Genomic DNA, 14624 nt, shown 5'->3' with positions numbered 1-14624 from the left:
ATGCAGGGAGGAGAGTGCAAGACAGGGAGAAAGCAGTGAATGCCACTTGTTTGTGGCTATCCATGGAATGCCTCCTAGAAATTTTCAGGAATAACTAGACAGAACAGTTTTGCTTTTAGGGATCTGGATTGTCTGCAAAAGTAGAAGAGGATTGAATGAATGAGTGAAGTTGCTCAATTGTGTCTGACTCTTTGTGACTCCATGGACTGTAGTCTGCCAGGTTCCTTCATCATGGAATTTTCTAGGCAAGAGTACTGTAATGGATTGTCATCTCCTTCTCCAAGAAGAAGAGGGTTAACACTATAAAAATATCGCCTTTCCAAAGAACCAAGAAAACACAAGTTATATAAATTTGAGATGGCAGAAAAAAAAAAAACAAGAGAAAAAGAAAAAAGAACATGAACCCTCAGCACCAATGAACCTTCAGAAAGGAGTCGGGAGAACTGTTCTGTGATAGTTTGTATGATATGTTGAAGAGAGGGTACATGTTTTCTCCAGAGCTCACTAATGAATCATTTTTAGGCTTAGGAGACCTTGGTCAGACTCTGGCTGATTTAATGGTGAGTCTCTTGTTATTTAATGTTTTCATTACATTTTCAAAGAGTACAACAGTTCATCCTTTTTAAAAGGCCAAGGGCACACAGAATGTCTCCAACACAATTACAAAGAAGACAAAATGGGACTATTTTTAAAGCCATAGAAAGAAAATAAGTTAACAAAGATCTTGAATTGTTCCATTAAAACTCCAGGATATCATTTTCTCAGTTAACAGAAGAATAGAAGACTGATCACCATCAATCTTTATTCTACCTGGTAAATGTGGATTAAAAAAGCAAAATGATGTTCCAACTATCAAACAGGAAAAAGCCCCAACAAATAAACAGACATATAAAATGTCAGGGTGATTGAGAATGGGAGTAAGACTCTGTTTTCATACTCAGAATTTAAAGCCAGTTATTAAGTGGCAACCTACTCAGTATTCTTACCTGGAGAACCCCACAGACAGAGGAACCTGGTGGGCTACAGTCCATGGGGTCTCAAAGAGTTGGATATAACTTAGCAAGTGAAGAACAACAAAGTCATCATGATGTTCTCAAAATCCTTGAGTTTCTTTGACTCATGTGTGTTTCACATATTTTTATGGATATCCTGTATTGTACATTGTACTCTAATCAGAGTTGACTCTGTGGTCATTGCTTACCATTGACTTCAGCCAAATATCCTTACCTCTAAGCCCATCTCAAAACATCCCCAAATAGAGTCTCTGTGCCATAAATTCCATTTGCAAGCACTGACACCTTGGGGTAAGGACACTATTTTCAGAAGTTCTCAATTCTGTTGCCCTGTTGAAGCTCAGCAGCAACTGGAGCTTGGTGACTTTCTTTCTCTCCAAGCCCTCATCTCCACTGTCTTAAACCCACGGAACTCCTATGGCTCACAACTTGAAAATCACTTCACTGAGCCACTGAAGTATTGACTTCTCACATTTTCCAAAGACATGAAGCTGTAACACAACAGATAAATGCATTGGCAATTAGGGATCAAAAAACAGGGAGTAATATCCAGAAGAAAACTGGTATTATTGCTTTCCTAACATATGCCAGGTATCATGCTACTCACCTTATATATAATCTCATTTATTCTTAACCTCATCAGACAGGGATTTTTATTTCCATTTTCCTAGTAAAGAAATGAAACTCTTGAGATGTTGGTAAACAGCCCAAAAGGCCTCAACTGGTAACTAAGTAACTAGAAATTGAGCCCAGGTCTATACACCAAAGCCTCTGTTCTTTCTTTAGAGCCCTCAGGTTTTGCAAAGACTTTGCTATTACTTCTGGAGATTAAAAAAAGAAATTCAGATATTAATTTTATGTCAGAGAATATTCTTATATGATTCACTAAGTAGCTAACTAAAAATGGAAATTTTTGATTTGAATTTGTGTAAGACTTTATAAATATTCAATTCAGATTGGTCCATAATTAACTCTTTCAAAAAATAATACTTTAGGATTCAATGTGTCAGCTTTAGTTCAGGAAACAGGGTACCAGTCAAGAGTCTGACTTGTATTCCGGATCTCAGTCTGTCACATGCAGGCTGTATGATAATGAATCAGTAACTAAACCTAAACCTTAGCTTTGTGTATGGAAAATGAGGAGTTAGGCAATACTAGAAGAATTTATTGAAAGTGTGTGACTCTGATTTTTGACTGTAAGTGAAGTGGGAGCCACAGCACTGCTTCAGAAATCCAATAAATGACTTTCAATAAATTCAGTGCTTGTTTAAGATAACATCAGAAAAGTCAAGGCAATGGTACATGGACAAAAATATTTATTTTGTTAGTCTTTTAAATGTATCCAGTAGAATATAAATCCCATCTTAATTTGATTTATAGCATCATTTGTTTTTAAATACATAAAAAAGTTTTTCATTAAAAGGCAGAAATATTGTATGGCTCCTTTATATCTTTGACCCCTAATCCCATCCTACTTCCCATAAAGAATTTTATCCCAAATAAATATATTTTGCCCCTAGAAACATTTTATTGATTATTATATAAACTTCCCCTTTGATAACAATATGGATGTAATTGAAATTTAATTTTTCCAATGGTTCTTTCTAAGGTTCTATGTGTCAATTTTTTTCTTCCGGATTGAATTGTCATTACAACTACTAGAAATAGACAGTTTATCAAAACAACATAATCCATCATAAAATTTTATATTTTTAAGCGTAAATTTTTACTCTAAATGTATTTAACTAATGATATATATACATGAGACAATCTCCCAATTAGTTCATGTATTTGTGAATGAGAACTGCTTAATTACAGAATAAAATTGTGGTTCAACATCAGTATTATTTATATTTTTCATTTTTAGGAACTCAAGCCTGGAGAAATGTTGTTCTCAAAAATATGTAGCTGAGAATGGAGGTCTTATTCGAATAATTTCACCCATTTCTTTAACATCCATCATATTCCATGCTAAAAATCACACAGTTATATCTCATCAAAAATTGCTTTTGTATTGAATGAATTGGTAACTCAGACTGCCCAGCCCTTGTTTGTTGAAACACTTAAAAACTGGAAACAACTTTAAATGCAGAATTATTTGTTATTCATTTTTGGAGTCATTTATCAGTGTCACAGAAGCTTTACTAAGCATTGTAAAATGACTATTAAATATACTCATAACCAGGAGAGATATCCAAATGTTAGCTTATAGTGAGATATACAATCAACCAATCCAACTGAACTAGATGCTGATCTCAGTGGGAGAGCAGGGTCTCACAGACACTTAATTGTGCAAAGTATTGATCTTACTGTTTCTGGATCATGACTTCTTACAGTCCCAGGTCCCAGGGGAGGGCTGGGATAGATCCACTTTAGGATTCAGGGACATAAATATTTAACAACCAATATGAAAATATGTCAATATTTTAACAACAGAATGATTCTTGTTCTGCTTTCCTTCAAGAACAAACTCTTTATCCCAATGTACTTTGAAGAGGTGGAGAAAATTGAAATGGTCCATTTCACCTTTGCCAGTACAATATTTTTTTGCAAGAGATAACAACTGATTCTAATATTACAAAATGTTACTTAATGCAGTTTCAGATCCACATTGCAACTTAACTCTTTAAAGCTAATTTTTATTGGAATATAGTTGATTTACAATATCGTGTTAGTTTCTGCTACACGGAAAAGTGAATCAGCTATATATATAACACCTCTCTTTTTAGATTCTTTTCCCAGACAGGTCATTACAGAGCACTTAGTAGAATCCCTGTGCTATATACCACTACGGGTAGTCAGTTAGTGTGTGCATGCATGCTCAGTCATAGCCGACTCTTCGCAACCCCATGGATTGTAGCCCACCAGGCTCCTCTGTCCAGGGCATTTCCCAGGCAAGAATATTGTAGTGAGCTGCCATTCCCTGCTCCAGGGGATCTTCCCTACTCAGATTGAACCTGCATTTTCTGTGTCTCCTGCACTGCAGGTGGATTCTTTACTTATGAGCCATCAAGAAAGCCCATAAGTGGGTACTAGGTTCTTATTATCTATTCTATATGGTGTGTATAGTTTTTGCTAAACACTTGCCTTGCTCTTTTTTACAGATATTTTCACCATAACTTTGGAGCTACTGATTTAACTCATTCAATTTATAGACAATATCCATCATCGAGCCTAATCGAATAAGCCAATCCTAATTACCAGCAAAAGCAGACTCTTTTTTTCTTTTTGCAGGAAATGTCTAACCTTCCCTTTTCAATTTAAATGACTGCATAGAGATGTGTTCCCATGATGTCCATCTCATTTCTTAACACTAATTTTAATACTAATGGATAAAACATGGCACCCATTGAAATGAGGCACAGTGCCCTTCAATGCTTTTCACCAATTGTCTTTGTCTTTGCTCCATTCAAAAGGGAGCCTTTCCCCAGAGGGACACGTTATGTAGCAACAGCCAGGGGATGGGAGAAGAGAGGTTATTAGAGGACAATACCCGCATTCGTGTCTTCTCTTTCTTAAGTGTATGTAAATTCTGGATATGTCAACATGAATCAAGTTATCCCATATCTAACTCCATGCTTTGTACTTAAAAGAATCAAGTGTAAGCCAAGGAAAAACATAAAGCTGGGCATCAATAGTTCAGATTGTCCAATTTCAGGGAAGGTTCATACATCTAAAAGTACAATGTAATTGTTGAAAACATGCTGGATGGATGGGAGGTAAGGCTTTCTTTTGCAAAGTGGCAAGAAGGAGACTATGAAAACGGAAGGTGAGAAAGGAGATACCACCAGATGTTTTGATCATCACAAACTTGTTGTCCTATTTTAGGATACAAGTTAGGGATCTGGAAGGGCTTCCTCAGTGGGTCAGTGGTGGAACCTGCCTGCAATGCAGGAGACACAGGTTTGATCCCTGGTTCAGTAAGATCCCCTGGAGAAGGAAATGGCTACCCACTGACAGTATTCTTGCCTGGGAAATCCCATGGGCAGAGGAGACTGATGGGCTAATAGTCCATGGGATCACAAAGACTCAGACACCAATGAGCACATTTGAAGCAGTTAGGGATCTGGAAATCCCTTATTCATGCTTTGATAACTCTTATGAAGTTTCAGGGTACTTCTTGAGGTATGGGGATCCCTGTTTGAAGGCTACTAGACTAGTTGGTTTTTAGAGTATTCTTTTTTGGGGTTATGTTTTAGATAAGATCATAATCATTTTCTCTGATGTGATCATAACTAAAAAATTAGAGCAAAAATTCCATCAAGGGCTACGTTAGCCAACATAGACTATCATGCACATGTAGACGTATACTATTGATATAGCACCAGTTGGAATGCTTCTGTGAATTGCTTTCAGCGCGGAGATAAGTTTTCTCTGGGCCATTCCCACACTCCCTCTTAACTTCCCTCAGGGACATATTTGTCAGGTGCTGGTGAAGGTAACCATAGCCTCTGGAATGAGCAGAACAAAACTCTATGCCAACTGTAGTAATAAGATGGGCCTCCTGATACTCTGGATCAGACATTGAAATGTGTAGAGGATGCTATGAGGCTGTAAGTCTGTGAGCCTAGTCTAGCAGGAGATATCAAAGAAGGAGACTGTCCTAAGTCCTGGAGGATGAGTAAAAGACTTACCTGGGTGACAGAGATGGGGATGGCAAAAGATATGCCCAAAAGATATGGGGATATGCAGCACTATGTAAATAACCACAGCATATGCCAGAGTAGGCCAGGGTAGTTCTATTTTATTCCTGGCCTCACAAATTCAGTAAACCTTGATTGGGTCACTAAGGTACTGGGTCAAAAATTTGACTTCATCAAAATCATTTTATTTCATGAAATCTAAGAAGCAATTGATTTCAGACATGTTAAAACACGAAGAAGGAAAAAGGAACCATGTATGATTTGGCAGTTCAGTCGGAGATTTGATTTACTACAATCCATCTTATGAGATAGAGATAAATCAGATGGGAGATGTTAAAGACTTTTCCAGGAAAGGCAATTCCACGTCCATGTCCATATCCCAGGAGGATCCTCCTGGCTGTCTTTCTTGATAAGGAGATACCTGGGAAATTCTATCAGGCATCAGAAGATTGCTAAGTTATTGAAAACTAGAGCAAAGGGGTTCAGTTTATCTTGACCATAGTTGGCATCTTCAACAACAGATAATACAGTATTTGACAGATTTGCTTTATTTCACTCCTGGAGACCTCATTCTAACAGCTGGAATGTTTGCATCTGAGTGATCCATCACTTTAGTTCAGTCACTCAGTAGTGTCCAGCTCTCTGTGACCCCATGGACTGCAGCATGCCAGGTTTCCCTGTCCATCACCAACTCCCAAAGCTGCTCAAACTCATGTCCATTGAGTCAGTGATGCCATCCAACCATCTCATCCTCCGTTGTCCCCTTCTGCTCCTTCCTTCAGTCTTTCCTCAAATCAGGATCTTTTCCACTGAGTCAGTTCTTTGCATCAGGTGGCCAAAGTATTGGAGTTTCAGCTTCAGCATCAGTCTTTCCAATGAATATTCAGGACTGATCTCCTTTAGGATGGACTGGTTTGATCTCCTTGCATTCCAAGGGACCCTCAGGAGTCTTCTCCAACACGAAAGTTCAAAAGCATCAATTCTTTGGCACTCAGCTCAGAGTGATCCATGGTTTTAGATAAATATTAAACATGCATATGTCCTTGGAGCTTCCCAGGTGGCTCAGTGTAAAGAATCTCCCTGTCAATTCAGGAGCTGCAGAATATCCCCTGGTTCAATACCTGGGTTGAGAGGATCCCCTGGAGAAGGAAATGCCAACCCACTCCATCATTCTTGCCTTGGAAGATCCCATAGACAGAGGTGCCTGGTAGGCTACAGTCCATGGGGTCGCAAAGAGTCAGACACGATTGAGTGACAGCACAAAGAGAAAACATATGTCCTTGGAAAATACGTACGCATTTTTGGGCAGGCATATCTTTAATTTTCATAAATTGTGCCAACACATTTTTTTTCAAAGCTTGCTAGATGGCAATGTAAAATGGTAGTAGACACTATGGAAACAGCTTGGCAGTTAGAATTATGGTATGACCCAGATATACTACTCCTGGGTTTATACCCCGAAGAATGAAAGTAAGGATTTAGACAAAAGCTTGAGCACAAGTATATACAGCAGCACTATTCACAATAGTTAAAAGTGACAGAAACCCAAATGTCCATCAACTAATTAATGAATAAACAAAATGTGGTGTATGCATATGATGGAATATTATTCACTCATAGAAAGGGATAAAGTGCTGTAGAGGCTACAAAATAGACGAAATTTGAGTATGTTGTGCTAAGTGGAAGAAGCATGAAAGGTCACATATTGTATGATTCCACGTGCTTGAAATACCCGGACAAGCCCAGAGGCACATGATGCAGGTTGGAGGTCACCAGGGCCTGGAGGAGAGAGATGGGAAGAGGCTGCTTAAAGAAAGGGGTTTCCCTTGGAGTGATGAACTATTTTGAAACTCAATAGTGGTGATGGTTGCTCAACATTATGAATGCACTAAATGTCACTGACTTCTATACTTTAAAATGGTTAAAATGGTAGATTTTATATTATGTGGATTTTACCACAACTTTTGAAAATCACACATGAAAAAAATCTTGCTAGATATCTCAGTCCTTCTTTCTCCCACTCAGGAGCAAATTATCAAACTCTTTATGGTACTTTTAAAATGGCATTTGGTGTAGGTGATCTTATTTGTAAAGCAGAAATAGAAACAGAAATGTAGAGAAGAAATGTATGGACACCAAGGAGGGAAACTGAGGTGAGATGAATTGGGAGACTGGGATTGACACATATATTCTGTTGACACTATGTATAAAGTAGGTAACTAATGAGAACCTACTGTATAACACAGGGAACTCCAATCAGTGCTCTGTGCTGACCTAAATGGGAAGGAAATCCAAAAAAGAGGGAATATATGTTAACAGTTCAATTCAGTCGCTCATCCACGTCTGACTCTTTGCCACCCCATGGACTGCAGCACGCCAGGCTTCCCTGTCCATCACCAGCTCCCGGAGTTTGCTCAAACTCATGTCCATCGAGGCAGTGCTGTCATCCAACCATCTCATCCTCTGACCTCCCCTTCTCCTCCTGCCTTCAATCTTCCCCAGCATCAGGGTCTTTCCCAGTGAGTCAGTTCTTTGCATCAGGTGGCCTAAGTATTGGAGTTTCAGCTTCAGCATCAGTCCCTCCAATGAATATTCAGGACTGATTTTCTTTAGGATTGAATGGTTGGATTTCCTTGGAGTCCAAGGGACTCTAAAGAGTCTTCTCCAACACCACAGTTCAAAGGCATCAATTCTTTGGCATCCAGCTTTCTTTATAGTCCAAATCTCACATCCATGCGTGACTACTGGAAAAACCATAGCTTTGACTAGACGGACCTTTGTCGGTAAAGTAATGTCTCTGCTTTTTAATATGCTGTCTAGGAATATATGTGTACATATAGCTGACTCACTTTTCTGTACAGCATAAAATACCACAACATTGCAAAGCAACTACACTGTAATAAAAAATAATTTAAAAATGACATTTGTACTTAAGAGCATCATTAATTCTTATTTAGCAAGGGACAAAACAAAAAGACCTAAATGACTCACATTTAAACTCTATGGAAAATAACAGAATACCATAAAATGGATGGATCTATAAATGCCTATTGCCAGGAGTAGTTAGAATCAAACTTTCTCCCTCTCAAGGGGATGATGATGTTAGCAAAACTCTTCTTTTCAAAGCAGGATATGTCCCCCCTTTTAATCTTTCTCCTCCATAAAGCTCCAATTACATTGGTTTCTGATATGATTCTTTTTAGGGTTTCATTTCATTTTTATTTACGTGATTCTTCAAGCTCTTCAATGTATGTTTTTAATTTGCTTGACTATCAGGCAGAAAAGAATCTATCAAGGGAAATGAAAAATAAGATCAACACTTCTTTCTTGCCAGGTAGCCTCTTGGCTGTGTCCTGCAAGGCTTGACAGTATTTGGGGATGCTATGTGGTGCAGGTGGTAAGTGTGTATATATTACGTCAATGTTAGTCCAGGCTTCCAGCAAGAGGCAGAGTGTAAGGGTGCTATTTAGGTACTGGCAATTTTAAAAGGATGAAAGTCTATAGAAGACTGAAAACAATATTCTTCAACAAGCAGGTTAGAACCAGAAGCAATTCAGATTTTTGGAGGTAAAGTAACATTTTGTTCCAAATTATTAGTCAAAAATGATTTTTTTGAAAAAAGTTCATGAAATAAAACACAAGCCTGACCAGTTTTCAAATAGAAGCAACACAAAACAAAACTCTCTTGGCCTTATCACAAACTCTGGCTCCTTTCAGTTCACTTCAGCTCAGTAGCTCAGTCGTGTCCGACTCTTTGTGACCCCATAAATCGCAGCACGCCAGGCCTCCTTGTCCATCACCAACTCCCAGAGCTTGCTCAAACTCATGTCCATTGAGTCAGTGATGCCAACCAACCATCTCATCCTCTGTCGTCCCCTTCTTCTCCTTCCCTCAATCTTTCCCAGCATTAAGGTCTTTTCAAATGAGTCAGCTCTCCACATCAGGTGGCCAAAGTATTGGAGTTTCAGCTTCAACATCAGTCCCTCCAATAAACACCCAGGACTGATCTCCTTTAGGATGGACTGGTTGGATCTCCTTGCAGTTCAAGGGACTCTCAAGAGTCTTCTCCAACACCACAGTTCAAAAGCATCAATTCTTCGGCGCTCAGCTTTCTTTATAGTCCAACTCTCACATCCATACATGACTACTGGAAAAACCATAGCCTTGACTAGATGGACCTTTGTTGAAAAAGTAATGTCTCTGCTTTTTAATATGCTGTCTAGGTTGGTCATAACTGGCTCCTTACTTAATTTCTAATACTACAGAAAATTGGAACCATTTTGAGTAAAGAAAACACATTTTTTTTTTCTCTGAAAAGAATCAAATGTGTTCTATGGGTTTCTATGAGAATGGTGTTTGGATGTCATCTCCTTCCATTTTACCAGAATTTTTTGGATAAGTTAATTAAATGTACTATTCCTGGTCATAATATGACCAGCTCACAGAGTTACTGTGAGCATAAACTTAAATAGCATAAATAATTGCTGGCAAGTACTGAATGCTAACTATGTGTCAGGGACAGTCCTAAGTACTTCACATGAATAATTCTTCATATTAACTCCGTTAGGTTAATTTAGCATGTTTGAGGGTAAATAGCTCACCCAAAGCCACACAGCCAGCAAGTGTTTGGATCAGAATTGGGAGCAGACAGTCTGGCTTCAGAGACCATGCTCTTTGACAGCTCTGTTGGGTGGCATGGGGCTCTGTGCTCAGGAGGTTGCTCTTGTTCAGTTCCTCAGTCATGTGCCAGCTTTCAGAGGCATGACAACAGCATCTTGAAAAAGAAATGCCATCTCAGCTCTGAGTGTCATAGATCCGAAGCCTGATCTGAAGGAAAGAGATTTCCCTAAGCCATTATCCATGTGGACCAGGGCTGGTTAGGCAGAAAGAGGAGAGCTGGCCAGAATAGCAGTAGCAGGAAGAAGCTGCTGTTTCCTGAGGGCTCCTGTGCTGACATAAGGATATGTCAAAGACAGAGCGGACCAGCAGGCCACCTGGAGTTCTGGGAGGCTGGGAAGCAACTGGAGGTGAAAAGGCAGTGCCTTATCCAGCCATGATGCAGTTGAGGTTAAAAAAAAAAAAAAGTTTACTCTCAGGGAACGTCTCTTTAGTTAAAATTGTGCTATTTATTTTAATCAGGATATAGTTGCCTCACAACATTGTGTTACTTTCTGTTGTACAATGAAGTGAACCAACCACACATACCCCCTCCCTCTTGGACCTCCCTCCCACTCACCCTTCATTCCACCCCTCTAGGTCACCAGAGGGCACTGAGCCCAGCTTCCTGTGCCACACAGGTTGCCACTAGCTGTCTATTCTGCACATGGTGATGTATATACGGGGGCTTCCCTGGTAGCTCAGCTGGTAAAGAATCTGCCCACAATGCAGGAGACCCTGGTTCGATTCGTAGGCTGGGAAAACCCCTGGAGAAGGGATAGGCTCCCCGCTCCACTGTATATATGGGGGCTTCCCACATGGCTGTATTGGTAAAGAATCCGCCTGCCAATTCAGGAGACATGACAGATGCAGGTTTGATCCCTGGGTTGCGAAGATCCCCTGGCTGAGGGCATGGCAATCCACTCCAGTGTTCTTGCCTGGAGAATCCCATGGACAGAGGAGCCTGGTGGGCTACGGTCCTCAGCGTCACAAAGAATCAAACACGACTGAGGTGACAGCACTCATGCACACACACTGCATATATGTCAATCCCAATCTCTCAATTCTTTCCACCTACCCCTACCCTGTAAACCTCCCCCCAACTCTTGTCCACACATCTGTTCTCTGCATCTGTGTCTATATTCCTGCCCTGCAAAAGAAAACAAAAAACAAAACTATGATCTATAGTAAAATGGCCTTTGTTTAGCGAAAGTATTTTTTTCTTAAAAAAATAAAATTGCACTATTTTTGATTGTTAGAAATTTTATATTTTCAGTTCTCTTGATCACTGAGTTTTTTCATGCAATGTGAGTACCTCACCTAGTCCCAGCTCCGACCCTGCTCTGGTTGCCCAGTGACCTGGGTTTCCTGCCAATCCTTCAACATAGCTGTTTGGTCTTGAGTGAACTCTTTGACATGTGTTCTGATCTATGGAATGGACATAAAACTCCTTCCACAACAGAGGGCTTTAGTGATAATCAAAGGAGCCAACATGACACCTAGTCATAATCAAAAGTGCTCTGAGCTCGATAAATGTGGGTGAGAGGGAAGTACTGCAGAAATTCATTACTCTCTTCATATTTACAGCAAAAATTCATGGTGCCCTAACTGGATCACTGGTGATAGAGAAGAACAAGGAAATACCCCACTGAAAAGAGATCAGGCCCTCAGTGATCTAGAAGGAAAACTTGCCTCTTTCATCTGCCCTGGCAAAAGTGGAGACCCTGGGCAGGGGCTCCTGCTTCAGGAGTTAACATCTTCCTTCTCTCGTGTATAGTTTGAGCATATTACCCAGGCACATTTCTAGGCCTCTGATCCCAAACATTTAAAGGAGTCAGACTGTACCAAGTGAAAATGTTGACAAAAATATAAGTCCTGACCCACTATCCTTGCATTGCTGCACTTATGGCTGAAAGCATAAACCACCAGATGTTTCTTCTCACCCATTTCAATCTAGCCTCTCAGGACTGGGGTGTGTGTGTGTGTGTGTCTGTGTGTGTCTGTGTGTGCTCATGTCCAAAGAGTCATGTCCAACTCTTTGTGTCCCCATAGATTGTAGTATGTCAGGCCCCTCTCTCTAAGGAGCTTCCCAGGCAAAAATACTGGAGTGGATTACCATTTCCTCCTCCAAGGGATCTTTTTGATCCAGGGGTCAAAACTGCATTTCCTGCATTGGCAGTAGAAACCTAAATCGCCCTTTATATTACTTACTGGTGTATTTATCCTAAATATACCATTTTTAGTTTTTGAATAAATGTCCCCCAAGTTTGAGCAATTTACTCTCCTTCTCTGCAATTATGGTGTTGAAATGGAAGCCAAAGGAAGGGTTGATGAGTTTCAGATGGATGGAGCCATCTGACTATGGATGGACCATAGTCAAGGGTCTCAGAACAAACCAGAGACTTGCCATGTGGCTGAAGGAACAGTCTATTAGGCAGATGCTTGTTTGTGCTGCTATGTTTACAACCAGTGGAACTACTTGATTGTGTTAAAAATTATTGAGCATGTGTCCTCAGACCTTCACATGGTGTATGAGTACCTATTCACTTGCATAAATAGTCCCTTACCCACTTTAATGTGTCAAATCATTTAACCATTCAAGACTAAGCCAAATGGGAAGGAAACTCTTCAGTTATACTTCCAACTGAACCTAAGCAGTATTCCTTTGTCAAGGACTGCATTGGTAAATCCTCCTGCTGATATTTCTGTATTTCAGCTGCATCCTGCAGACCTAACACCAAAGCCGTGCTCCTGTTAGAAATGATGCATTTTGTTTTTAATGCATTGATCTTTTCCTGTGGGCAATCAATAAACATATTGTTAGAAAAATGAATCACATCTCTCTCCATCTCCAGGAAGTGCTTCAGGATTAGCTTTCACTGATATCATACAGCTAATGACAACAGATAAGGGGGAAAGGGAGTGAACTTATCCATGACAGGATAAAGATATCAGATAAACAACCAAGCAGCTCTTCTCAAGACCAACTAGGTGGATTTTCCAGGGTCCTCCTGGCTGCAGAGATTTTCCTGAAATATGCATATATGAGAACAAACAGAGAGTGAGCTGGCAGATTCCAAGCATCTGATTGTAAGCTCCTTGATGTAAAGTGTTTTGCTTTAGCACAGGAGAAAGGGATCAGGCTGTAGAACATTTTCTAAGATTCCTAAGGTGTTTATATTGGACCTGCTCTTGTAGCTTGGCTACAGTCAATTACAGTTTTATCCAAACCTCTTCAACTCCAGATATCTCACCATCATTATGAACCCTCCATCAAGTGACCAAAGAATAAATATACACCTCTGCTTAGTCTTCTTCATTTCCCAAAAACATACTGAGTGCCTACTCAAGTTAGTAATCTACTGCTTTGTAACAGATAATCCACTTGCAGCCAATTAAGCTGACCAGCGCTTTTCTCCCTATGGGGTCCCAGTATGTGATTGCCGCAAACAGCAGCCTGTTGCCTGCGTAAGCTGCCCTAAGAGAGCATGGAGACAGCCTTTGCCAGTGGACATTCATGCCCAGCATGCTGTCCCCAGTCTACCCTCCAGACAGCTGTGCATGTTGCCTTTGGAAAGTCCCAGGGCACAGTGGCCAGGGTCCACATTGGCCAAATCATAATGTCTGTACACATCAAGCTGTAGAACAAGAAGTAAGTGATTGAGATGCACCAGGCAGGGCCAAGTTCAACTTTCCTGGCCACCAGGAGACCCACATATGCAAGAAGTGGGGAATTTACTAAGTTTAATGCTGACGAATTTGAAAACATGGTGGCAGGAAAGTGGCTTATTCTGGATGACTGTGGGGTCAAATGCATCCCTAATCGTACCTCCTGGATAAATGTTGAGCCCGAACTCATGAAAACCTTGGTACCCAAGGCTTGAGAGCCCCTCCTTACTCATGCTCACCAATAAATCCTACTTTTCTGTCAAAAAAGAGAATCCATACCTGATGGCTTAAAGCAATACACAATGATTATCTCACATTTTCTTTGGGTCAGATATCTGGACACAGTTTACCTGGGTCCTCTGTTTCTGGATCTCTCACAGGCTGTACAGAAGTGGTCTTGGGGCTACAATCATCTCAAGGCTTGAATTGGGGAAGGATGAACTTCCAAGCTCACGTGGTTGTTGGCATTCCTAAGTTCCTTGGAGGCTGTTGTCCAGAAGCCAACCTTGGTTCCTAGTTCCATGGGCTTCTCCAATATGGCAGCCTGTTCAGTGAAGATGTAAGCCAAGGAAATGAGAGAGAGAGTCTGCTAGCAAGACACAGGGGTCAAAATCTTTGGTTACTTAATCATAAATGTGACATC

General features: G+C 40.3%; 1 pseudogene; it reads left to right on the top strand.

Annotated features, from left to right (window-relative positions):
- The first annotated feature begins 13697 nt into the window (after positions 1–13697).
- On the top strand, positions 13698–13812 carry LOC139032310 (small nucleolar RNA SNORA70; annotated as a pseudogene).
- Positions 13813–14624: the final 812 nt, after the last annotated feature.

Source organism: Odocoileus virginianus, chromosome 30, assembly GCF_023699985.2.
Source record: "Odocoileus virginianus isolate 20LAN1187 ecotype Illinois chromosome 30, Ovbor_1.2, whole genome shotgun sequence".
NCBI lineage: Eukaryota > Metazoa > Chordata > Mammalia > Artiodactyla > Cervidae > Odocoileus > Odocoileus virginianus.
This window is presented reverse-complemented; position numbering and strand designations above follow the sequence as displayed.